The sequence below is a fragment of the Lathamus discolor genome, chromosome 2 (genome assembly GCF_037157495.1).
Source record: "Lathamus discolor isolate bLatDis1 chromosome 2, bLatDis1.hap1, whole genome shotgun sequence".
NCBI lineage: Eukaryota > Metazoa > Chordata > Aves > Psittaciformes > Psittacidae > Lathamus > Lathamus discolor.
This window is the reverse complement of record NC_088885.1, coordinates 62,778,199-62,802,986: the sequence shown is the minus strand read 5'-3', so window position 1 is coordinate 62,802,986 and position 24,788 is coordinate 62,778,199. Positions and strand designations below refer to the sequence as shown.

At 36.8% G+C, this 24,788-nt stretch overlaps 1 long non-coding RNA gene across 2 annotated transcripts in view; it reads left to right on the top strand.

The window, feature by feature from the left end:
- LOC136009239 (uncharacterized) overlaps positions 1-24,788 on the top strand; it is a 150,234-nt gene that overhangs the window by 114,596 nt on the left and 10,850 nt on the right. The window contains exon 2 of one of the 2 annotated variants that reach the window (XR_010610418.1): positions 23,567-23,685. The exons of the other annotated variant lie outside the window; for it this stretch is intronic. This is a non-coding gene — a long non-coding RNA (uncharacterized LOC136009239). The remainder of the gene's footprint in view (positions 1-23,566; positions 23,686-24,788) is intronic. 2 annotated transcript variants of the gene reach the window in all.

Here is a 24,788-nt window from a genome sequence, read left to right as displayed (position 1 = left end):
TCACTGCTAAGCTATCATTTTACTTCCGAAGCCTGACATACTCTGCTCATCCTGGCTCACTCTTAGAAGAGTAAGAGCAGAATCACCGAATACCAGCACACCAGCATCCTTTTTCTTTTTTCTTTTCCTTTTTTTTTTTTTTTTTTTTTTAAGAACCAGGCCTTTAGCCCTCTTTTCACTTTGCTTCCATTAGTAGCAAATCCCCCTTGTCCTTTTTAATTTTTAATTACCATTGTCTGTTCACCTTTGTTTTACCCATGACATCTTCAATTTAAACAGTATCAGAGAGGTTGATGTGAACAGTTTTCTTTTCAGCTTAAGTGACTGCAGCTCGTTTAGTTGTTAATTATGCAGGGAGGTTTGCATGGCTGCGGCTGGTAATTTGAATATGCTCCCAATGTCAGGTCTGTGTCTGGATGGCTGAGCTTGTAAAAGGATTATGATGTATATATGGTTCACAGCTAAGAGGGCTAATGAAAGTACCTCATTTAATCAAACACAATTAATTAAATGAACTTATGATATTAACCCATCTTTTCGTGCATGTATAATTTATATTAATTGATCTGCTGCATTGAAGTTGACCAATCAGGTAGGCTGCTGACAGCCTAAGGAAGAAGGAAGTACCATTAGCATTAGTTTGATGCAAACTATAATTGATGGGTCAGTGTGTTTTACGGATGTAGCAAAAGCTTTGTTAATTGTCATAAGAAGTTCAAATTGATTGTGTCTGCATTAGTACATAAATTTAAATTGATTAATGTTTTGTTCTAAAATTAATGTCTATACTGCATGGGTGATACAATGCTTTATTTATTGGATTCATTAATGCAGTCTCGGGAAAAATAGTGTTGAAGTTAGGTAAGCGGGAGTAGATCGTTAAAGATGAGTTCAGTGGAGCCATGTGGGAGACAGCATTCCCTCACAGAGCCTGAGCCCGCTGCACTGAAATGGCTGAGTGTGAAACACTGTCCTGAGACCGTGGAGGCTGATATTTAATTAAAGCTTTTTTAAAGACATTATTAATATGAAGAGAAAAAGATTAAAAACCCCAACAACTTTTACATATTGCAAATACGAAGAAGAAATACAAAGAAAGCCTAGAGCTGGCTGATTGTCTTGTATGTAGTTAAGTCTTCCTAGCCTAGGTCAGTGTTGTCGCGTAAACCTATGACATAAAAGCGCTGCAGCCAGCTTGTACTGTGTCTTCAGCCAAACAGGAAACTGAAATTACAGCACAGACAGTTGCACAATCAATTTCTCTGTCCCTCTTCTGCATTTCCCAGCATAAGGAAATACAGTAGGTATTTCATGTTTGACAATCCTTTATTTTAATAAGTATTTGCATTGAACATATTTAATTCTTATGCTATAGCACAGGATGCTTTGGCATGTCTTATGGCATTGGCAGTTAAACTTATTTTGCCCTTCTTATTCTATCTTATTATAGCACCTTATATTTCAGTTCGCTTCACTTTTGACATGAAGTTTTAAAGGAACAAAGAAAAGTAAAAGAACCACTGAGAAGTCACTTTAATTCATTTATAACCCCTCTCTTTTTCTTACCAAAGGAAACTTAACATCTGTTTCTTATAAACTGATTTAAATAGAAAATGTGTAATGCATCCTTTTACCAAATGGTTCTTTCTTTTATTGGAGGAATAAAGCAGTTTGACTGTTCTGCTTTTACTACAGTGCATTCATGCTCTTAGAAATGGGACATCTCCACTTTCACGAGGATGCAGTCTGAGCTTTGCACAGTAGAGAGGAGATTATATATCTTTCTCTGTTGTCTCACTGAAGTCAGGTATACAATGTATTATTTACAGACTGTTCTCTGGTTCTATAATGCTTGAATTATATTCAAATATCACTCCATGTGGTGGCACTAGCGAGTAGCAAACATTGTAATTGGTTCCTGGAGCACAACTCCTTTTCCTTTTAACTTTTTGAGATTGTGTTAATGGGTGCCTTGCACTTGTTTTCTATTGCCAGATTTTAAGGACAGCTATTCAAAGCTAAGTCATATTGTTCTGAGGCAATCGTGATGAAGTGATGAGTTTTGTCATGTACAGCAACGTCGGCAATACTTCTGACAGTTTGCGCAAATTAAGTTCTTATTACTTGTCTAAATTATGTTTAGTGCTCCCCCCCCCTTTTTTTTTCCTCCAGCTTTTAACTGCTGTGTATCTTCTATAAGTAAAGATATACGTGCAGACAGTTCTCATATTTCAGGTGAAAAGACGGTACTGTAAATTTTCATGTTTTGTTTACACCTTTGTTTGAACTCCTCTGCAGTATTACAGTTAATTACTAGCACAAGAAATGTGCTTTTCAGTGTGCTGGTTTCCCAGCAGAGTGGCTTTTTGCCTTGCAAAGATTTTACACTAATAATGCATGAATATTTGACCCAGAGCCAAAAGCAAGTGAAAAAGACTCATGCTGCGTAGAGAAAGCTATGAACGGCTCTCCTTTGCGCTCTAAAGAGTAAAGGAAATGGAAAATAAAATAGAGAAAATGTATTGCTTAAATAACATAAAAAATTGAAAAAAACTATTCTTGGTGCTACCACATGTTGCACCAGAAAAGAAGAAAAGAAATGACTGCAGGCATCTTGTGCCAGAGCAGGGTGAAAATGAGCACTTTGGGAGTCACTGCCTTAAATTAAGATACTTTCTGTCATTTTTCCAAAGTCAGAAAGGTAAAAAGAAAAAGGTGTGTGTGTTAGTGTATTAGAGGGAGGGAGGAGGGAAGCATGCATGTCTGTCTGTGAAGCAGGGTGGGAGGTGGTATTGGCTTTACAGCAGTAATCTTGCTCTTGCTGAGCAGCCCCGTGAATGGGTCACAGATGTTCCAAGAGTGGAAATCAACATTATTTTTTTAAAACCACTCAACTATAAGCAGAATGCAGTGTCACTTGGAGCAATTATTTTGTTAATTGTGTTGTGGTTTAGGTTGCAACCAGAGCTGTACTCTTTGCTAATGACAGTATTATGTGGACTAAAGTGTGTGAGAGGCGGGAGAGCAGATAACTGGCTGCCTTTTGAAATGTTTGCAGTGAACTCAGGGTGGGAGAGTGGTTGCTATTACAAAAACATATTGGAAACAAGAGTAGAGATAGGTGAGTATGAAATAAGGAGGGAACTGGCCATACCTTCCCTCAGCTCTTGCAGTCAAGTCCGCTCCTTGCTTTGTCATTGCTGAGTGGGGAGAATGTCAATTCTTGATTAACGGTGGAGAAAAACAAAGCTTTAGGAATGATTGCGATGCCTGTGGCCAATGGATTCCTTGTGGGTTATTCTCTCTCTCTGAAACACTGTGAAAATCTGAGAACTGGGCTGTCCATCCTCACCTCCAATTCAATGGTTCTGCCATCAGTAGGTGTCACTGCAGCCAGACAGAAATACCAGCAGAGTGCAGGAAGGCACACATTCATCTAACCATAAAAAAGATAATCAACACAGTGAAAAAGTACGGCCTCTGCAGCACATGGTAAAATTTATGTAATAATTTGGAGATTTAAATATAGAAAATAAATTAATACAGCTCCACTAAAAAGATTGTCACTTAGTGAAAAAGAATCTTTTCTTCATGACCTCCCAAAAGGCTTACACTGGGATTCATAGATAGGGTAACATAAATATTTAACTTAGCTAAATTCAATAAAAGAAACTGTTACTTAAAAAATTAAGAAAACTATTTGTATGTAGTGCAAAGGTATGTGTGTGTTATTTCAAAATCAAATGACAACGTCATCATAGCAGAAAATATTTTTTAATCTCTTCTCTAATTAAGGCTACAACTTGAGATTGTAGTCCTAAAAAATACAAGAAATTATTAGTCATTAGTTATTAGTAGGAAAATACTAGGCATTGACATATTTAGTCACAGAACAGCAATATACTCACTGAACATTTATCTAGAATTTATCTAAACCTGAAAATGTTTCATTACAATAAATCAAGAAAAAAATGATGCATTATTATTAGAAAAATAAAATAACTTTAATTGATTCCACACACAAAAAGATTACCATAGGGGAAAGGATCTAACACATTCAGTAATAATATTAAATATCTTTCAGGGTCTATTTTTTAATTATTAAAAATTCTTAGCATTGGTATAAAAAATATAAAACCTACTTGATGTATCTCCTCAAATTCTAACTAAGCTCTTAAGTTATCTTTTTCTTATAATTTCAGTAGCATAAATGTAACAGGAAAGCAATGCTCACAATTAAAAATGGAAAATGAAATTTAACACTGTCTTGAAGTTTTGGTTGTTATAGCAGGAATAGGTTCTGAAATAATGTAAGGCTAGCTTCTGTTCGTTTGGTTCAGGCTGTCCATTTAGAAAGTCAGTCCATGTTTAACCAACTGCTAGTGTTTCTCAAAACACAATGTTTCATTTAAATTCTTACAGCACTGGTTTATTTTGTACAGAAAATAAAATGAGATCTCTTTGGTTGTTTAGAACTGATTGTTGATAGACAAAAAGAAAGATTCCTTCTTTTTTTCTCATTTCTAAACCACAATATTTAGACGAGAAATGAAGAGCTGAGTTAAATCTGAAAGTGCAATATGACATTTATATTGTACTTTTACTGTTGTTTTGAGGTGTATTAGTACAATTATGCAAGGAAAACCTGGATTATTTGGCAGATGCATAAGTCCTCTTCACAGAGAAGTCTGCAAAACCTTAATTAATTAGAATGATTTATTTTGGGGGTGGAAATGAAGTAGTTAGGTTAGTATTTAATGTGCCCTAATATGAAAATTTTAGTTCAATTTTGGAGCTGCATTTAATAAGGGTTTAGTCAGGCAAATCACTGACAATAGTCAGATAACTGAGTTCTTTCTCTCAGTATCTCTTGCTTCCTTTAGGACTCTCATTCTCCTGTCTGGACAGTGACTCAGCAGTTCTGATTTAGCTGACTAGCAATATTTTATTATCAAATATTTTCACTGACTTATCAGAGGGCTTAATCTACAACACTGCCTTTTTTAGTATGTGTGTGTGAGCATACACTCCAAATATACATTTGATGTGAATTATGTACAACAAAACATTTTGCCTGCAAGTGTCAACGAATAGCTGATAACAATGCATTCATCTGTGTTTGTGGAAAAATGAGGATTGATGTTGCTCAGTATGTACCAGTTCCTTAAAATACAAATTAACATTTCTTTAAAAAAAATTACTAGTCAGAGGACATGCGAATGTTTTGCTCCTTCTGGTTTTATAAACGCTCTAAAGCTAAGCTCCATATGCATATCAATAGCTCCACTCTGCGTGGGGGTGAGGACTAGACTTTTCTCATTTCATTCATTATGGTGATTTAGGTGCTAACACAGTAGGCTGACTCGCAGGCTGCTGCAGCTTCAGTGCTGCAACAACCAGCTGAAGTTTGTCTGTATTAATGTTTCCAGCTATCATACCTGAAGCAAAAGAGAAAGTGAGATGAAAGAGATTAGTTTTATGTCTAAAAATTGGTTATCTGTAGCATTTCATGAAATTTGCCCCGAAGGGAAACTTCCTGGATAGTTTTCTTGTTACTTGACACAATTCAGGCAGAATCATATTTGTTCCTTTGTCATGTTACTTTAGCATGGTGTGTTGAGTAAAGTGAACAGGTGCCCTCTTGTATTGATCAGCTATCATGGCAAGGAGCTATTATTAGATTTTGAAGGGGAAAGAGAAGGCTTGAGAAATGAAGAGGAGAAAGTGGGACAGGTTATTGATGATGGTAATAACTGTGCTCACTGGTCTCCAAACACCGGAGCTGTAAAGTTGGCCAGATGAGGAGATCAGTATAGATATGTTGAAGGGAAAAGACAACATGAAGAAGTATGGAGCATAGCTTCTTACCTGGCAGAGTTATTAAAGTTCATTGAAGGAAGATGAACTGTTTCAATATGTTAAACACTTGAGGCTGTTAAGAGAGAGTTGCTGTCACAGAAAGAGGCATTGTTTAGGTTTGCTTTTTCCTTTTTCTTTTTCCTTGCTCTTTCCTTCCTTTCTATAATTTTTTAATTTGCGTTTATTTCTGTTCCTGTATAGCTGTATGCTATATAACCATAGAGAAATTAAAAAGGAAACAAAGGGAAAAGGATAACAGATTCATTTGAACAGGACCTATTGCTCATTTTATCTGAAAGCTGACTTCATGCTGTGAGTCCCTCAAAAGCACACGGTTAATCATCGTTATTGAATGAGTAAGAATATAGTATGCATATATATCATCTTGTACCACTACTTTCACCTGTTTGGTATGAAGTCTTCCTCAGCTATGGCTTTATTGTAATCAAACCACTGCCATGTTTTAGGAGCCAAGTATGCTGAGTGTTATATATAGCTTTATGTGTAATAAGATGCACTAGCCAGAAGAGACTCAAAATAGACCCAACACGATTCAGAATATGCTACTTTTTCCAAAACAGTGACTCTAACATAATTAATTTGGTGGTAATAAAAGGCAAAAATGTAATTCTGCATTCTGCTTGATAGTAAGAAGTGCACTAAATTAAGAGACAGTGAACTCTCAACAGTAAATTTTGCTTGAGGGTTAAACTCTGTTCTACTGAAAGGTCACCACATGATTCAATGTTTTTAATCCTTCCACATTGTAATGACATTTTAAGGGATGTTTGCAAACATATATCAGGGTTGTCTATACAAAATCACATTTGATTTCAAGGCATGGAGAAGGGATGTTTCCTCCATTGTGTGTGAAACATGTGTTAATTTAAATTCTGTTGGTGGAATTTGTTTTACATATATTCTGGAACAGAATATAAATTGGGATTGTTGAAATGTATACAGTTTCCCTTGCAGACAGAAATATAATGATGTTACTCCACTGGCCACCACCCCTACCCAAAAATAAGTCTATCTTCCTAAGCTCTTCCCTTTCATTTTTCTGGGAGTAATATTGCATCCAAATTTAAGAAAGGAAGAAACTTCTTATAAGTGACTGCATAGGCATTTAAGACAATCTAAACCACATGCAATGGAAATGGAAACCTGGCTGCCTATGGGTATATCTACTTGGTGGAATGAACCTTGTGCAGGGATCTCCAAGATACCATTGGTGGCCTGGTATTCAGACTCTGATTATGGGAGGACATGTAGTACAGTAGGTCTTACTGCAGATTTTAAAAACAACATTGCCATATTAACAGGGCACTGCACTTAGTCTTGTAAATTCTCCCTTCGGCAAGACCGATCATTTGGGCATAGCACCCTATTGCTTCCAATTTGAAAAGTATTGCTGAGACCATGCTGTCAAACAGTTATGTCCTTTGTAATGCTCTTGATCTTGAAAGGAATCCTTCAGTCACTTGATGGGAATATGAGAAGCTATTAAAGATCAGTCCATATATATTTATGTATCGCTGACTTCTACAATCAATTAAGGACAAAATACAGTTAGCCCGCTGCAAACACATCTTTTAAAATTAATAATTTGTGTACTTAAAAATATGGGTTTGTCATTGCAAAACTATTTATCAGTTTGAATCAAATTCAACAAGGAGCTGCAGCTGGCAATGGTTTTTCAAAGAATAGGGTATTACTAGCTTCACCTGCCTGCTGATTCAGGTAACTACCTATATCGCAGCACTTCTCCCCCATCTTAAACTGTCCCCTCAGAGCATCCCTCTTTAACACTCAGGGAACGGTTATATCCCATATGCTAAAGAGTTATTCTCACAGTATTTCGTGCAGACTGGAACCTTTTTGACATAAAGGACTGAGAAGGCCTTTCCTGGAAAAATCCTCTACTTTGGCTAATGCAGTCACTCTCAACCAGGCACCTGCGCTCCTGGCCCATCAGAAGCACATCATGGAGCATGGTTTAGTAAGGGACATAATATTGCATATTTTCTCAGAGCAGCTGATTTGCAAAACAAAACTGAGACCATTGTCTTAGAGGTTAGGACACTCATTTGGGGAGTAGGAAAGCTGAACTCATACCCACTTTATGATTCATAATAGATTTTCCAGACAAACATGGGTCCACAGTGTGAGAACATCCTTCTGAAATGAGATGGAAAACTTTTTGCTACAGACCCAACATATATTTTTGCAGAAGATAGTAGCTATCACAGAGAGAATGTAAGTGCCTCTTCTCACATTACTCACCACATCTTCACTACATAACTATCCTGGGGAGAAGTCTCCTTAGCAGGAAATAATTGAGCCTGACTTTCCACATTCTGGGTTAGTGCTTCCACTCAGCATCCAATGAAAGGAAATGTAGAAGTTCTCTTGTTGACCTGGTCCCACATACTTTGTCTCATCCTTTTAGAATCTAACCCCTTTTATTTTTTTTTCCTTTCTTCTGTGTTTCCCTAAAAGAACACTTAATTTTAAGTAGAACAAAGTTTTCTTTGACAAAAATCTACTCAACTTATTTCTCCCTCTTTTTTTCTTTTTCTTACTAGCAAAATCTGATTCTCAGTAAATTCATTTTTTTCTGATGAAGAGGGGGGAAAGGGAAGAGAAGTAGCTGAATCCTGCTGTAAAGCATCTTTTAGTTCATTTCAGAATAAACACATTTTTATTCCGGAACAAGATCTTGATCAGGCACATGAAGAACAAAGAATAAAACCACCATTGTGGCCTTGAATTCCTGGCATTGCATGTGATGCTCTACATAGTTCAGCTTGTGGCCCAGTCTTGGGGAAAGACACACCATGTTTCCTTCCTTACGCAGTCCACACTCGGGCAACTCCAGCAACACAGGGAATGGAGGCATTGAAGCTAAGTGCACGTGAAGGGAACAATGCTTATATGTGTGCTCTTTCACTTATCTCTTTACGAAGCCAGCAGTAAAATCATAGAATGAAATGCAGAATATAAAATTCACAAGATGCACTTTATGCATGGTGGTCTTGTAGCCACCAATGATTTTACAGTCATCACCAATGGTGAAGGAAAAGGTGGGAGTCACAGAGGTTCATGCTTCCATGTGGGATGGGTCTTTGGGGCGAATTTAGTGATGCAATGTTTGAAGATTCTGTTGTTTCCAGATGACTTGACTGACGAGTTCTCGGAGGTGAAATGGTGATATCTTCACTCAGATATGAGGCATTTCATCTCACATCTCTCTCTATCCCATGGCTCGGCATGGAAATGAAATGAATGCTCCTGCTGTGCCTATTTATGGAAGGTGTCCCAAACTGACAAAGCACTAATGACTAAATGGAGCATTCACTCGAGGAACAACGAGTCATGCATGCAGAGAGGAAACAGATTCTCCCAGATGTACTAACAGTCATGCTAACTACAGTCTCTTATCAGAAAACCTGCAAATCTACTGTCCATACTGGTATGATTGTACCGTATTTCCAGTTTTCTGTCCACAGCATCCAAAAGAATCATTACATTGGGATTTTTTGTATCAGGAATAGGCAGCTGAGAGGAAAGTTAAATATTTTTTTTTTCAATGTTACTGTAACGTAATTCGTGTGTTTAATAGGAGTAGAGAAAGTCTTGCGAAATACATCATATGCTCATTTTCTTAACTTTGCACCTCAGCATTAAGCAGAATATTGTATATAACTGGTCCTTCTCCCCCGTTTCTGTTTTACTCGTCACTAACGAATAATGCTTTTTAGGCTCTTCCTCTTATATAAATTGCCAGCAATTTCATAGGTGCTCAGGGATTTCTCATTAAACAGCTTGCATTATTTCCATAAAGTAGCAGTTTCCTCATTTTTTTTTTATTTCTTTTTTTTTTTTTATTTTATCTTATGAATATGGCTCACCTCTGTCACACTCAAAGAAACTGGTGGTTGTACTGTTCAATGATGTAAAAAGAAAGGATTTTCACATCAGGAGAAATACCATTTCCACCGTAGTGAAACTGCACATCTAAACCACTGTTGGTTTGACAATTGTGCCCTAAGCTCTGACCAGCCTGCAAGTGGGCATTGTGCCATTTGAACAGTCGGGCAAAATTGCAGGCAGCCAAAAATCTGGCTTAAACATGTTTCTTGAGTGAATAATCCCATCTAAAAATATTCCTATTTGTCTGAACTCAATTTATTCATGCACATGCTGATGTACCATTAAAGATGACATAGGAGATGACTCTTTTTCTTAAAAGATCAGAAGGGCCACAGAGAGGGGAGAGAAGCATTGACTTCCTGTGGATGTGCAGGAGTCTTGAGGTACACTTTTAAAAGGCAAATCCTCTGGAGGCATTTCCTACCTTGCTTCTGTGCTTCACATGGAAGGCAAGGTAGGGGTCCTCTTAGTGATTCACTCCCAGTACTGCTGTGCCATGCCTGGAGACTCCCCCAGCCTCTTCCCTCTGGACAGCATACCCACAGCAAACTTCCTCTGCTGCCTGTTGGACCTGATAGGCTGGCTTGCAGCTTCCAGACACTTCTGGGTTCTGCCCTTCACTGGTTACCTCTTTATGACAGTCTTCTGTGTGGAAGAGTAGCTACAAGCCTTGTTCTGAAACATCTGATGTAGGCCACTCCTTGCTCACCTTAGAGGACAAAAGGGGGATAATGATGATGGTGGCACAGTCATTACAGCCCAAAAATTTAATGTAGGAGGTTCCACTTGAAAATTCCCCAGTACTTTGAAGTCTTGGCAGCATTACTGCTGCATGTGTAAATATAATAGGTTTTCACTATGTAGACTCGAACAACTTTTTGTTTTGTTTGTTTGTTTTTTCTCTTACATTAGTTTCTTCTGATTTGCGGAACTTTTCAGTGACATGTGTTTGTGTATTTTCTGAGGTACATACATCTACTCAAGAAAATCAGCCATACCTAGGAAGAGGGGAAGAGAAAAACTTCTGTGAAATTTCAGAGGCTGTTGGGAATGGTGTGCTTACACATATGGTATTTCTGTTGCTTGAGCTCAAAGAAAAGGATACGATAGTTGTGGGGAAAGCTCACTAAACTTGTTGCTATCTCTTGAACATTCCCCTTCTGTGCTAACTAAAAAGTGGTATCAAGCTGCTGCTGCTGTAATTATTATTTAGAGCAGTGATAGCAAAGTGCAGCTCTTGATAGATGTAGTGATAGGAGAAAACAAAAAATTTTGGAGTTTGAACCACAGGTAAGATTGCCTGAATGTTTCATTTTACTCACCCCTTTTGGTTTTAAGGGTCCAAACATCTATCTTAAAATCAGTAATTTCTCACAGGAATGAAGAATGAAGTACTCCAAAAGAATACTTCAGCACTTCTAATCTGTAGAGGCTCTTCACTACTTCAAAGTAAAGGCTTTCCATCCTATCCTTTATGCCATGATACAGACACCATATGGTGCTTGTACCTTCCACTGCTAACATGTCAATGCTCTGGCGAGTAACACCTCTGCTGCAGTAGGTCGCAAATAGGTGATACTCTGCTGCCCTAGGCCTGGGGATACTCGAAAGGTTGAGAGCAGTCCTAGACTGTGTTGCCTTGTGGTAAATATGGTGATCCAGAATACAAAACTGATACTGTGAAATTGAAAGTACCTAAACATAAAATAGCATTTACAACCCACAAGTGAAACTCTACTACCTTAACTTTTTGTTTTTTCTAAATAAATTTGATTTATTTTACATCTCATTCCTTTTACACCACTTTTCTTCTCTTTTCTTAACAGTAAATTATTTACTAAGCTTGTTGTTCCAAGTTCTCTTTATATTAGATTTTTTTTTTTTTTCCTAGCAATTACGTGTACTTAACTTTTTTGGCTCCTCTGTGAGCAAGGCAAAATATTTTTCTTATCCAGAGAAATATTCTGACACACGGGAAGTGACTTCATACAGCAACATTTCCTTCAGGACACATGCTTGAGTCCTTCCCCCAACAGGGCAACCTGTTTCACACACAGGGAAAGCTCTAGAATAGACTGACTAAGAGAATTTCAGTTTATCACCAAATAGCTGGTTCATACATGCAGCATCTTCAGCTCTTGTGAATCAGATGAAAGCTCAGACGTTTACGGACCAGATGTGTATGGCTGGACAAATGGTTCTGGTCATCTCATGATTTTCATCAGTATTATGAGAGAAAACATTACATAGCAGCTGCCTGTAACAGTGTTTGTGTGTTGCTCTGATTTACTTTTATAGCACTTACTGTATGTGGTTGCTCTATTAATCTTTCTATATGAACAGTTTCTCTGTTTAATTAAATTGGGCCCAATGAGGCAGTGCATGGTCCTCTGATAAGCTCATTCATCTTTATTTGATTCTTTGCTGACACGTTAGTTGCCCTGTGACATAGGTTAAGTCATTGAGTGGCCATTACCTCCTCGTTTACTCTCTCATGTTACTCCTAACCACCTTCCTGAAGTCAAATCCAGATGATTTGTGCCAATTTCATGGGGGCACAAACTGGAACATCCGATAACTTTCTACATGGCTGACTTCATACCATCTTGCTTGCACATCTCAAGCTGCTCTGTCTGTCAAAACACGATTTTTTCCCCTCCTCCTTATGGGCTTTGATAGAGCTATGAGTACTAGAGGTCTCAATTATAAAATGTCATGACACTGCCGCACAATTTTTTACAGTAATTTCACAGTGTCACTTTGTGATTATTTCAGGATAGCTTTGAACCATGACTGAAATGAATTGTGGCCCTTAGTGTATTGGGTGATACAAATTGTGAGCTGGTGTGACAGAGAGGCAGGCGTTGTTAGGAATAAACTCCATGTGAAGAGAGGGAAGAATGTTGGGTTTTTTAGAAATGCTGTGAAAAACATAAAACAAGAAACAAAAGGAAGGCAGGGGAAAAGGGTCGAAGAAGAGAGAATTAAACATAAGCAACGAAGCAAGCATCAGCTGTGCACCTTTGATTCAAATGATCTGTTAGCACGAGCCGGGTCTTTTCCAGGCTCATACAGCAGAAGCCAAACCTGGAATTATGCAGTAAACCTCTTCATATTCTGTCCTGAGACAGAGAAATACATCCTGCATGCTTCCCAAAACAGCCAAGTCCTTTAAACAGCCAGTTCTTTAAAAATATGTAGCGAAGAGTCAGATAAATGCATTACCATGCAAATATTGGTCTTGGCAGGCAGTCCTGTCATTTTATAATACCGCTTTGAGTAGTTTTAAAGCACAGTTGTTCATACAGAATGAGTGAGTAGGGAGAACTTCGCAGATGTCTCCAACACCTCCCTGGCTGAAATGGTGAACGGAGGGAAATAAGCAGCTTCTCACAGACCCAGGCTTGCGAGGAAATGGAAAAGGGAGAAGCTTTGTACTTCTTCAGCAATGTTAATAAGCCAAACTGTGGGGCCCAGTTCATCGGAAGGGGTAAACAAGTATTGCACCCAGTCCTCTGCAACATTAGTGCCTCAAAAGCTTGGGGAAAGCAACAAATCAATATCCCTACTTTAAAAGAGGGATGATTTGCCATGTACAGAAAGTGTTTCCGAGCTTCTGAGGGAATCAAAGCCTTAGGAGTGGAAAGCAAGGAGATCAGAGGGAGGGAGGGAGGGGAATAGATGTTCCCTGAGATCATCCCAGAGCTCTGAAACTTGCCTAGGGTAGATGAGATCTGTGGAACAAATCTGTTGTTCCAGGGGGAGCAACAGATATCTGGGCAGTGTCTTAATTGCCCTAAAAGATAGCAAATGCTACCAAAACAAATTTTTGTTTATATTTGATGCTAAACCACAAACAAAATATGAGTTATTCTTTGATGGCTATGTCTTTGAAAGCATTACTCGTAGCTTAATATTTTTACATGAACATTTAATTTTTATCTAATGTAAAGTTTAAAATGATTTGTAATGTGCTGGAAATATTAACTTTCCTTGCCTCAAAATCTGATAGTAATTCACCTCTTTCCTAAAAAGAATGACAAAAAATAGTAAGAAATATCCCATTAAAGTCACTAATTATTCAGTTTAGTTTATTTTGATATATGAAATAATTTCCAAAGTCCATGCATCTATGTTAGCTCCTACCTTTTAAAGTCTGGAGTAAAATTAGTTTAAGCAGCTCTCCACTCTGAGGAAACTTCAGGGGTGATCCTATAGCTAGTCTGGTTTTGGGTCAGTTAAATCAACTGGTGACAGTATGTATTTGCTGGTATTTTACTTTGCTAACTTGATTGTTAAGGAGTACATTTCTTTAAAGCAAAAAATAAATTTTAGGGATGTAATTCTTTTTTATTCTTTTCAATTGCAGTCTTTCTTATTCTTACTTTTTCTTTTCTTACTTTCTCACTCTTTCTTTCCCCATTTTTGATGAATCTCCTGAGCATTTGTTTTTGTTTGCTTATGTCAGGATTTTCCTGCTTCTTGTTTTTATGCAGTGAGAAGTATTACAACAAGTAAAACAAAAACAAAACTAAAATCGATCGTACAAATGATAGGCAACACAAGGAACAAGTTTGACAGCAAATGTTAAATGGCATTAAAAAAAGCTTTTATTTCCTCTCACTTCTCATAGCGCATGTTTGATGTAAAGTACAAGCCACTTGTTGCTAGCAAAAATGGTCATCTCATTTAGACTGTACTGCTGTGTACTTTCACCCAGCACCGATAACATTACTCTATATTGCAGGTTCAAGCATTTTTATGTTACATAGGACAAGGATAACCTTCCTGCATCTAAAACTCTTGTGCAATCTTACAAGAAAACTCAATTAATCAATTAGAATACTCAAATTACAAGGAACTACGTGCCTCTGTCGCTGAGAAGCGTTGGAACTTGTGGTGCATTACAGCAATTAAGAATACTTAATTTCCAAATGGCACAAATGAACAAAGTATGAGTCATGGTGAACGTTTACTCCTTAAAAGCCATCAGTGCTAATGGTTTTGTAACCTTTGTAAATTTAATATGGGTTTCATTTATACAGCAGTGAAACCTACGTCAAGATGGTATAATATTACTGCTCATATGCACAGAGCTTTATGCAGCCACACACTTAATTGCATAAATAATAAAGACAGGTTTTGAGGTAGGCATCTGCTTACACTACTTTTTGTGAACAGATATGATCACGCTATTGTATCGCACTCTAAGAAGTGCACTTAAGGAAATCAATAAGTAATGATTCATAACATTTTTTTTCCTCAGTGAAGTTATGATAAGTAAAGATTAGGCCAAGAAAGTAGAATATTTTTAGTGCCTTTTTGGAAGGATATCTTGCCTATGTCAGAGTACTGAAAGAGCTTTTTTGGAGTTTTTAATCAAACTTTTTCACCTTTAAAAGTGGTCAGATCATATTCAGTTAGCCCTAACTTATTTGTCTCACACAAAATAATTGCATGAATGCTTTATTACTAATCGCCATAGTCTTTACCAGATGCTGTGCTGGTATTGCAGAGCTTATCCTAACGAATCTGTTGAATATGCTGCTTTACAAAAGTATTATTCATAACACAGGACTATCTCTGTGTATATTGCAGTTTTTTTTCCAGTTTTAAATTGCTCTAGAAGAGCTATGGCATACTTATGGGTCTGTCTTTAAGATCCTTTTGAGTTGTTTTAACAGCAGTAGTAAAGACTACAGATATTCCCTTCCCTCCTTCCTCCTCCAAATAGTGGATTCTCTCCAGGGAACCATTCTTTTCTGCATATTTGGAGAAAGGATGGAGATCATAAACCCAGAAAGTGTGGAGATTTATTTTCTTTCGCAGCCTTCAGTGGAATCAATGAACAACCATAGGTAACTCCATGGGGCCACCAAAGATATTACCTGCAGTGCTGTAATGATGGGATATGGGCACTGAGAGTCATTTTTTAGTTGATTTTTTGAGGACTAAAGATAGATCCTGCAGTGCTCTCTGAAAGGAGTAAGACCTTCTCTCAGTGGAATTATGCACATCCAGGTTCAGTAATATTGGATAATTCCCAGTGAGATTTTGTCTTTACATGTCTGCTTGTAAGAAGAGGGTTCTTTTACCCCAGCCCACTTAACTTCTGGTTTTGATCTGTTTGATTTTTTATCTGTTTGCTTTGGTTTTGTTTTCTTCCTTTTCTTTCTGTTGTGTTTAAAGCATTGAATTTACTAGACTTGCTCTGAACATTAGTGACATAACACGAAAAAGCATATAGTGACTCCAGTGCTACAGATTTTACTGAAATCCAGGTATAAAAGCACACTAGCAATATGTGTAAAGAAGGCAAGTTGTATAGAAAAGAGTTACAGGTTTTCTCTCAGCATTGTAATCCTGGAAGATTTTATTTGGTTTCCCAATTTAGTTTCTGATATTATTTCCTATATTTCCTAGCTTTTAATTGTTTGCCCCTTTTTTTTTTTTTTTTTTTTACCATAGTTGTACACCCACCCCCAAGAGAAAGAGGTTTTACTTTCTTCCATGTAAATTCAAATCTAGGGGAGTTTCATTCATTTTGGTGAAGTTAGACAAGTTTTAAAGCAAAGATGAGATACAAAATCTGACACTGCATAAAATCACAGTGAAATGTTTTCAGCTTCTCCAAAGAGCAGCCACAACTGATAAGGTTTTCAGGTGAGGTGAGAAATACCCCTCAAGGTACTTTTTCAGTTGATATACAAATAAAACAAAATGAAAATTGTCAACAGCATTTCTCAGAAAATTATAATATTTATTATGCATTTTTTTCTAAAATAAGCAACCAATCATCATTAAACGTGTTGGTGTTCATTACAATTAAATTAGTCTTAGTTAATTCATTAAATATTAATATGGAATTCAAATTCAATTCCATGGAAATTATAATCTGGCAATTAATTAACATATTAAAATTGAGAAGCATTACCTGTCCCTTCAAGGCAAAAATCTTCCTTTTTCGTTTTAGTGAAGAAACCTTTTAAGGAAGGAAGAAGGGGTTATTTTTTTTTTTTTTTCAGTGATGGGAAATTTATAGAAAAAAAAAAAGATATTTTCAGATATCTTTCCATGAAATGTCTTTAGACTAATGTGAAAATAATTTTCAAGAATGTAACAGAAAAATACATGGTAGTGATTTTTAGTTTTCAGATGCAAACCATTTATATCAGAATCTTTTCATTCAAAGTTTAATTCCTAAAAACCCATGAAAACAGTAGTTTTCAGAAGTCTTTTACTATCTTCATTTTTTGAAAAAGTGAAGATTGCTGTCAGCAGAGCTTAATATAGCTGTAATTATGCCTTTCATTATCTCCTATTTCCTCTTTCAATTTTATATTCACAATATTTCCTCACTTTCTTGGAAAATTATGTGGCAGTGATAGTGATAGTGCCATGCACTGAAACGTACCTGCATGTGCATGTAAAAAAAAAAAAAAAAGGGAAGAAAAAGAAAAGGCTGCATGACTCTAGTGTGGTGTTTTATGAATGAAGCCTTGAGTATAGATATTACCATGCATATTGACATACACAGCAAGATACAGTGAGTATGTGGAGAGCTGATGCTTTTAACCCTCTGTCACAGGTACGTGGAAGACCTTGTTCTATTAATTGGCCTAACTATCAGTACTACCTACTGACAGTGTTCATTGCTTTTTGGGGAGGAACAGTTTTATGCCAATAACTTAAAAGCTTTGGAGCTTTAAACCACACAGAAACGAATGAGCAGTTAGTGAAAGCTTTGGACAGAGAACCAGGCTTTTAAAGGCCAAACCATCTTTGGTTGTAAATCAAACCAGTAAATTTTGATAAATCTAATCAAGTGCTATTCTTTGTGAAAATTTGATAGCAAAACCTGCTTTGAAATCACACTAAAGAATGCAGAAGAGGAAAATGTGTTAATGCTATACATGACAACATAGCTACATTTTACAGGTTGATACATAATAGGGAAAGTAAGCCAGTGAGTTGACAAATCTTAACTGTTTTTTTCATTTTGGAAAATTATCAGTACAAAAATAAAAAAGAAAGGGATAAAACGGTTGCTCTCTCCAGCTCATTTGAAAACCCAGTAGGATTTTTGCCATTTTTACCAAACATGAGACCATTTCCTAAAGGTATTTTCTGCAAGATATAGTAGTTTGCCTATTCCTTATGTTCTAGTTCACCACTATTCCACATTCTTTCTCACATTTTCATGCCCAAAACACTGGTGTAATTTGGGTACCCAGTTTAGATGGATGACATTCATTGAAAGATGATCATAGTATCTAGTAAGTGCCTGATTACCCATTGGACATCAATATTTTTCTTTAAAAAGTATTGACATGCCATTAATTGTGATTGTAATTCTTGTGTCATGCCCTTAGAAGTAATATATTTGAATTCCAAGTGCCAAACAACTTCTTAAACTGTTTGTGTGTAAAATACTGAGCATTCTAGAGAAAGAAAGTTGAAACTAGATTACTCTTCTGTAAAACTGGTGTTATGGCATTAAACAAAATGATGTTATTTAACCAGTATCACTAGAGTCTGAGCTGTCCTTCCAGTACAAGTATTAAAAAAAAAAAAAAAAGGAGAGTCAAACACCAAATTTGTCTCTACATTTGACTTTTTCAGCATTTGTACTTACTGAAACCACTAATCGGAGCTGGTTGTACTTAACATAAAAATGGTTAGCTAATATCCATTCAGGACTCAGCCCTGAATGGACGGCTCAGACTGGTATTAAAATACAAAGAAGGGTTCACAAAGAGCCACATTTCCTGTCCCGCAGTTGTACTGTGTATTTTCCATCTAACTTCTTACAATTAAGATAGAAAATCTAGTTACGCTATTAGTGTTAGCACAACCTCCACTAAGTAATCCATGTGGTTTCCATATGGTGGCAAGCTTACCCTGCAGAAAGGAAATGGGTGCAGTGGCAGCACACATGCTGTGCTTCAAAAGGACACCCTTAAACAAGGTCCCCGGGAGTCGCCACTGAGTTGATCTGCTGCTGCTGCCAACTGAAGATTGTGCTTCAAAGTACCTTTGCATCCACAGGCTGAAGTCTAAGAAATACAGTAGGATTCTTAGATGCTTAGATAGCTTTACCCTTAGGATTAGGTTGATAATAAAAGCAGCATTTGTTAAAGGCGGTAGGGATAAAAATGAAGAATTTGAATGGGGATGGAGTGGTGAAGTTTTCTAGGTTTACTCAGTGTAGGTGTAAAGCCAATTAACATGCAACTGCTTGCATAACAATAAAATAATTGTGCAAATGAGTTGTGCTTCAGAACTGTATGCACAGTTTACTGTACTCTGCCTTAGCTTCTTTAAAGGAGAGATTAAAGTGATAAATTATGGGTTGGCATGCATGCCATATGCCACTACATACTGATGGTATAGTGCAGCAGTATCCAGGAGAGCAGTGCCCGGATGTATAGTCCCCTTTCTTTTCCTACAAGATGCCCATTATATGTAGAATTTGATAAGGTTCTGTCTAAATTCCTCTCTATAGATAAGGAAAACTTTGAAATGGCACAGGTAGAAAACTTATTTGCATTTAATTTGTTATCTTTATTCATCATGAAATTCTAAGAAAAATAGATAACATTTGCTATTTTAAACTAATTATGCTAAAACACTTACACACTTTTAGAAAATCAAGTTCACCTTTTGCCAATAGTAATCATGGGTAGATTACCTCAAACTTGCCACTAAATCTCGAAAAGTGTTTTGACAACCAAGAGTGTCTCTAATTGTCCTGCAAAGAGAACATGGGTACTATGCCAACAACCCCTTGTTTTCCACTTCACTACTATCTTGTGTCACACTCTTTCATTATCTACATAGTAGCTGTAACAATAGCAGCCTTTCCAGGCAATTGCATTGTTGCAGGTCTACAAGGGAACTGAAAGTTGCCACTGTATTAAAAAATTTACATCAGCCTCAGCTCAAAAGGTTTCCTATTTTGATGCATTTTTCTATTTCTGTGAAAAAGACATGACTTAACTAAGAGAACAGTCATCCATCCATTCAAAAATCACATGAATTACCACACAGCAAATAGAAAAAAAGCTTGCAAGTAAATGTATAACTGGGTATTTATTTTGTGTTTATTTCTTTTACTGGTTTGTGTGGTAGAGGAATGCTTTACCACAGAAATTCAAGGAAGATGATGCAACTGTCTTGGATAAACATTTGAGAATTTATCAAAATATTTGATTCTAATAACATATGATTGTTCGTCTTTTACACAAGTGACAGAAATTACTAATGTGAATGAACATATTGGCAGCCTGCCACTGTGGTACAATAACACAGTGTAGCTGCTGCAGTTCCCTCATCTCCTAGCAGGAAACCGGTGTTATGTGGTGGATGGCATTTAAATGTGCTCAGGTGGTTCATGGGGTATCAGCTGAAATAAATATTCAATCACAGACTGGAAAAAGCCTTTAAAATATTAGGCCACCTAAAGAAAGAAAAATTAAGTCAGCATATAGCTATCAAGATAAGCATAGTGAGAAAAGTGCACTTTACCTTGTAGACATCAATAACTGAATTAAATAATTCACTTGCAACTACAATTGTATTCCCATTTCTTTCTGAAATCTTGACTTCAGTTAGTATGCAGTAAGGCAAGATGCATTTGATTTAGCTTGTTTCTGAATTTTGAAACTGACTTATGCTACACCATGTCCATGCATGAAAAGCAGAAGCTCTCTCAAACCTGTGTGTGAGCTCTTGTCACTCTCTATAAGCACTCAAGACCTTCATCATGGCAATTGCAGAACAACACATAGCTGAAAAGAAGGGCTCAGGATTAGTGTCAAGAGGAGGAATACCACCTAATCACGCTTTTTAAAGCACAAACAAGATCATAGTTTTTGTGGTAATCTTTAGCAGGTACAGACAGAAGCTCTGTCAATGCAAAAGGTACAAAAGGTTCCTCCTCTCTTTGCTCCCAAACCTCATTTCTGCATTGGGTTGCTCCCACACTCCCTGTTTTTGTGCAAAGACTTCTGTCTCAGTTTGGGGAACTGAATCAGGCAACCAATGCATATTAAAACCTGCTTTCTCCAGCCACTTCCAACTGGTATGTGGCTATGTGAATGTTTCTACTAGGGAAACGCAGGGCTTCTTAAGGTAGATACTAAACGGGTAGAAAGTTGCCATGAAGGGGACTAAGCTTTTCACTGGTATTGCAAATTTATGTTAGGTCAGCAGGTAAAGAGCAGCTCCTTTCTGCTTTGTGATACTCGGTGGGTTAAAGCTCTCACTTCGCTCTCTCACATCTTTCCATTCACATTCAGGACTGGAACCAGAGTACTTTAAAATGTTTGAAAACAATTCTCATGCTTTACCAACCTCCCTTTTTTCTGCTTGAGCCTGAGGCTGGAACAGGTAATGAGTTTAGATGCTTGCAATAGCTAAAGCTAGGCTGCAAAATTCCATCTACTTTGCTGTTGCTAGCTTAAAATACTTTATTGTTATAATCTTTTAATAGTCTGCCAACAAACTTGTCAGCAACTCATTTAGGGATAGAAGGAAGAGGCAAGAACCACTAGAATATCACCTTCATGCACAGTAGGATATGTCCAATTTGTGGTTACTCATCACCACTAGAACTGTGAACTGTATATGTATAAAAAATATAATTAAACATCAGTGAAAGATCTGTATTATCTTTGCAGGTTTATTTTTGTTGTGCAAAGATGCAAGTCTTTTCTTCATCCTTGCTTTTGAAAAGCTATTTTAGAAAGTAAATAAAATCAGGGAATGTCTGTTTTATTATACAGTGGACATTTAAATAACTTATACTAACATGCTTCTGTGAAACTCTAAACAATTCAAAAGTCATAATGCAGTATGATTTATATACTTACAAGAAAAGAAAGCAATCTTGCCCTAAATGACTAGGTATCTCAGTTTTGGTATGATGTAACTCCTGCACTTTGACTAGGGAATACTGCAGATGCTGGAATAACAGTTCACCATTATTTATTTGTTTGGATTAGAAATCAAAAGTATAGCAAAGATATTATTGATCTGCTTGTATGTTTTTAGAAGAGCTGTGTCCAGTGAAATTTAAATGAAAGATTATTTTTGTGGCTTCCTATATATCTTGCAAAGTGAGAACCAGCACATTACATTTTAATTTTAGGGAAGCCATATTTAAGGCACATTTAAAAGTGGTGAACTATAACACTCTTCAGAGAGGGTAGCTATTTTTATATGTTGGTCCTCTTTGTCTGCTCTGACAGATAGCACAGTAACTGAGATGACACCGCTCAAGGAAAAGTACTGGAAGCCTGTGGGAAATTATAGTAGATATACATGGAGCCTCTCTCCTGCATGATGGAGGCACAAAGGTGCTCAAAACAGTATGTGTGGGGAAAAAAAAAAGGACAATTAGGGAGATTCTCAGAACTATGGGTGGATACTATATGAGTTTATTCTGTTTATAGCAGCAGACACACTGAAAACCCCAACTCCAAATCAAAACCCTTTATCTTTTGTAGGAAATTTAATTAAAGGGGCCTAGAACAGAAAGGAAGAAAACTCTCTCATCTCTGAGCTTCCAGAACTAAGGGGAGACTCCATCTGCATTACATGGAGGCTCAGACTTTCATCATGAATCTTCTCATCCACTAATTAATCCTGATGCTTTTCAGTGATAAATGTTCTGACTTCTGGAGCTCTTCTGCACTTGTGCTTCCAATAAGTCTCTCCTCTTTTCATCCTCACTTTGTAAAAGGTCTCAGCATCCACATAGGCTATAAGCATCTGTTTTGTCTAACTTCTAACTTCAATGCAGTAGAGAAATCCGTATAAGAAAATGCAAAACAAAGCAGACAGTGCTTTGATATTAGTGATTGCTGCTGTCAAACAGAGATTTTCTTGTGACTATAGTATAGATTTCAGTAGGAATCATATGTTTAGTACTGGGGAAATACTATTCAGTACTATATAAATGTTATAATTTAAACAGATTTAGTATTGTAATGCTATGTAAGGTTTTATTTAGAATATATAATCAGTACATATGACTGGATGTGCCTTCAAATACAAAAGGGTACTTTAGCTTATTAGAAAGAAGAGCTTATTAGAAGTAGTTAAAAGAAAGCTTATTAGAACGAAGTAGCATTCATTACTAGATTCAAAGAGCTAGCAGAATATTTTATTCAAAAATAGCTGAAAGAATTAAGCCATTTGTAATGAAAGCTTGTTACTAGGTTTATCAGTGGGGTTTATTGGGTTTCTTTAAAGAAAAAAGAAATTATTCCCATTTCACGTGTCATGATGTTTTAGTTATTTTTTGAATTCAACGTACAAGATCCTCTGTTAGCAAATAGGACATTACAATGGGAAGCTTAAATCAGTCAGTTCTCATATTTCGGTACTGCAAGATCTTTGAAGTGATCATTCCTGTTGCAGGAATTCTCTGTTTTATTGAACAAACCTCAAGAGGCTTACAAATACCTGGCTTGTAGATGCTTACTTGTAAAACTTAGCAACAGCTAGGATTCTTCACTGGGTATAAAAAGCTATAAAATAAGAAAAAACAGTTTATGAGACACATTTTTAAAAAAATTGACTGGTCATGTTCTTAAATTAAAATAAATTATATACACACATATATATATATTCTTCTTCCAGTCATAACATTGTTGACCAGTGTAAGTTTCCATTGGAAGATTTCTGGGTTTAACATACCATACCTGAAGAATGTTATCATGTTTTACCGGACAATGTTAACAGAAATCAATTATTTCTTTATCTACAGAACATGGCCTAAAAATTTACAGACCACTGTGTTTTATAGAGGATTAAACGAACACTGGAAAGATGAAGTTCTGGTAAAAATTAAACCGTCACTGTAGTTTTACATATATTTTGAAAATGGTGAGTACTAAAAGTTAAATGTTGAAACATATCCACTTTTTCACTGCTTGTTAGGTGATAAGATTGCTCCTGAGTGGTTGTTTTTCAGACACTCTCTGAAGTGGCTCTTCAGAGATATAGACACGAAGATATTATGAAAATCAATTATACACTGAAGCACCATGTTCCCTAGACTTAATTGTCTTGTGTGCTGATGGGGTGTATAATCAAAAGGAAGGATTTTTTCTCATATTGGTTTGACTAGGAAACTGAGAAGTCAGTTTTATGGCAGGGAGAGCAGAAAAAGAGAAGGCTATGAATGGTTTTCTACTATGTTTTTGATTATGTATTTGCTCTTCTCGAGAGGTGTAGATCAATTAATAATCCTGGATCCAGATCCAAAAACCTCAGGTTATGTTTCCAAGTTCCCATCTATACTGACTGTGTTAAGCAAGGTAGATTCTCTTATTCTGCTGTGAATGGATTTACTGAAGCTTGTGTTTTAGTAAACAAAAGTGCTTTCAGTAATACCAAATTCCTTCTTCTGAGCAGCTACAGAGAAGAGCTGAATGGAAAACAGATTTCCTTCCTGAAGAGAAAAGCCACATATTTCTGACAGAACACTTCTGGGAAAAATAAAAATGGCATTATTTGGCTTGCTGGCTTTCCAGCAGTGGATGGGCTTTCTGCTTCTCCAGCTTACCAGGAAGCTCACCCTGCCAGTCACCTGTCAGCCAGGCAACCAAGAATCCGATTGACTGTTTGAAGGGGTGGGGGTCTTGTTGCTTGGGAAGGCTCAAAGGATGACTAACTGCTGTAGCTTCTCAGCTTTTGCTGTGGGAAGTGTCAGGAATTGCAGGGTTCCTGAAAAAGATGCATTTGAGAAATAGGATTAAATGTTGCTTGTAACCAGACTAGAAAAAGTTTTGCTAGGAACAACCTTACAGCTAAGCTTCTCTCTGTGATGCAAAAAGCGATTGTAGTTCATGTAGGTGTTTTGTACAATAGTAAATATCGGAGGCCTAAATATTAATAACTTCATAGTTTCAGAATGGTTCTATGATAAAGGTGATGCTGTAAGTATAAATACAAATCTTTCTTCACCTAGACAGATAAGCTAGACA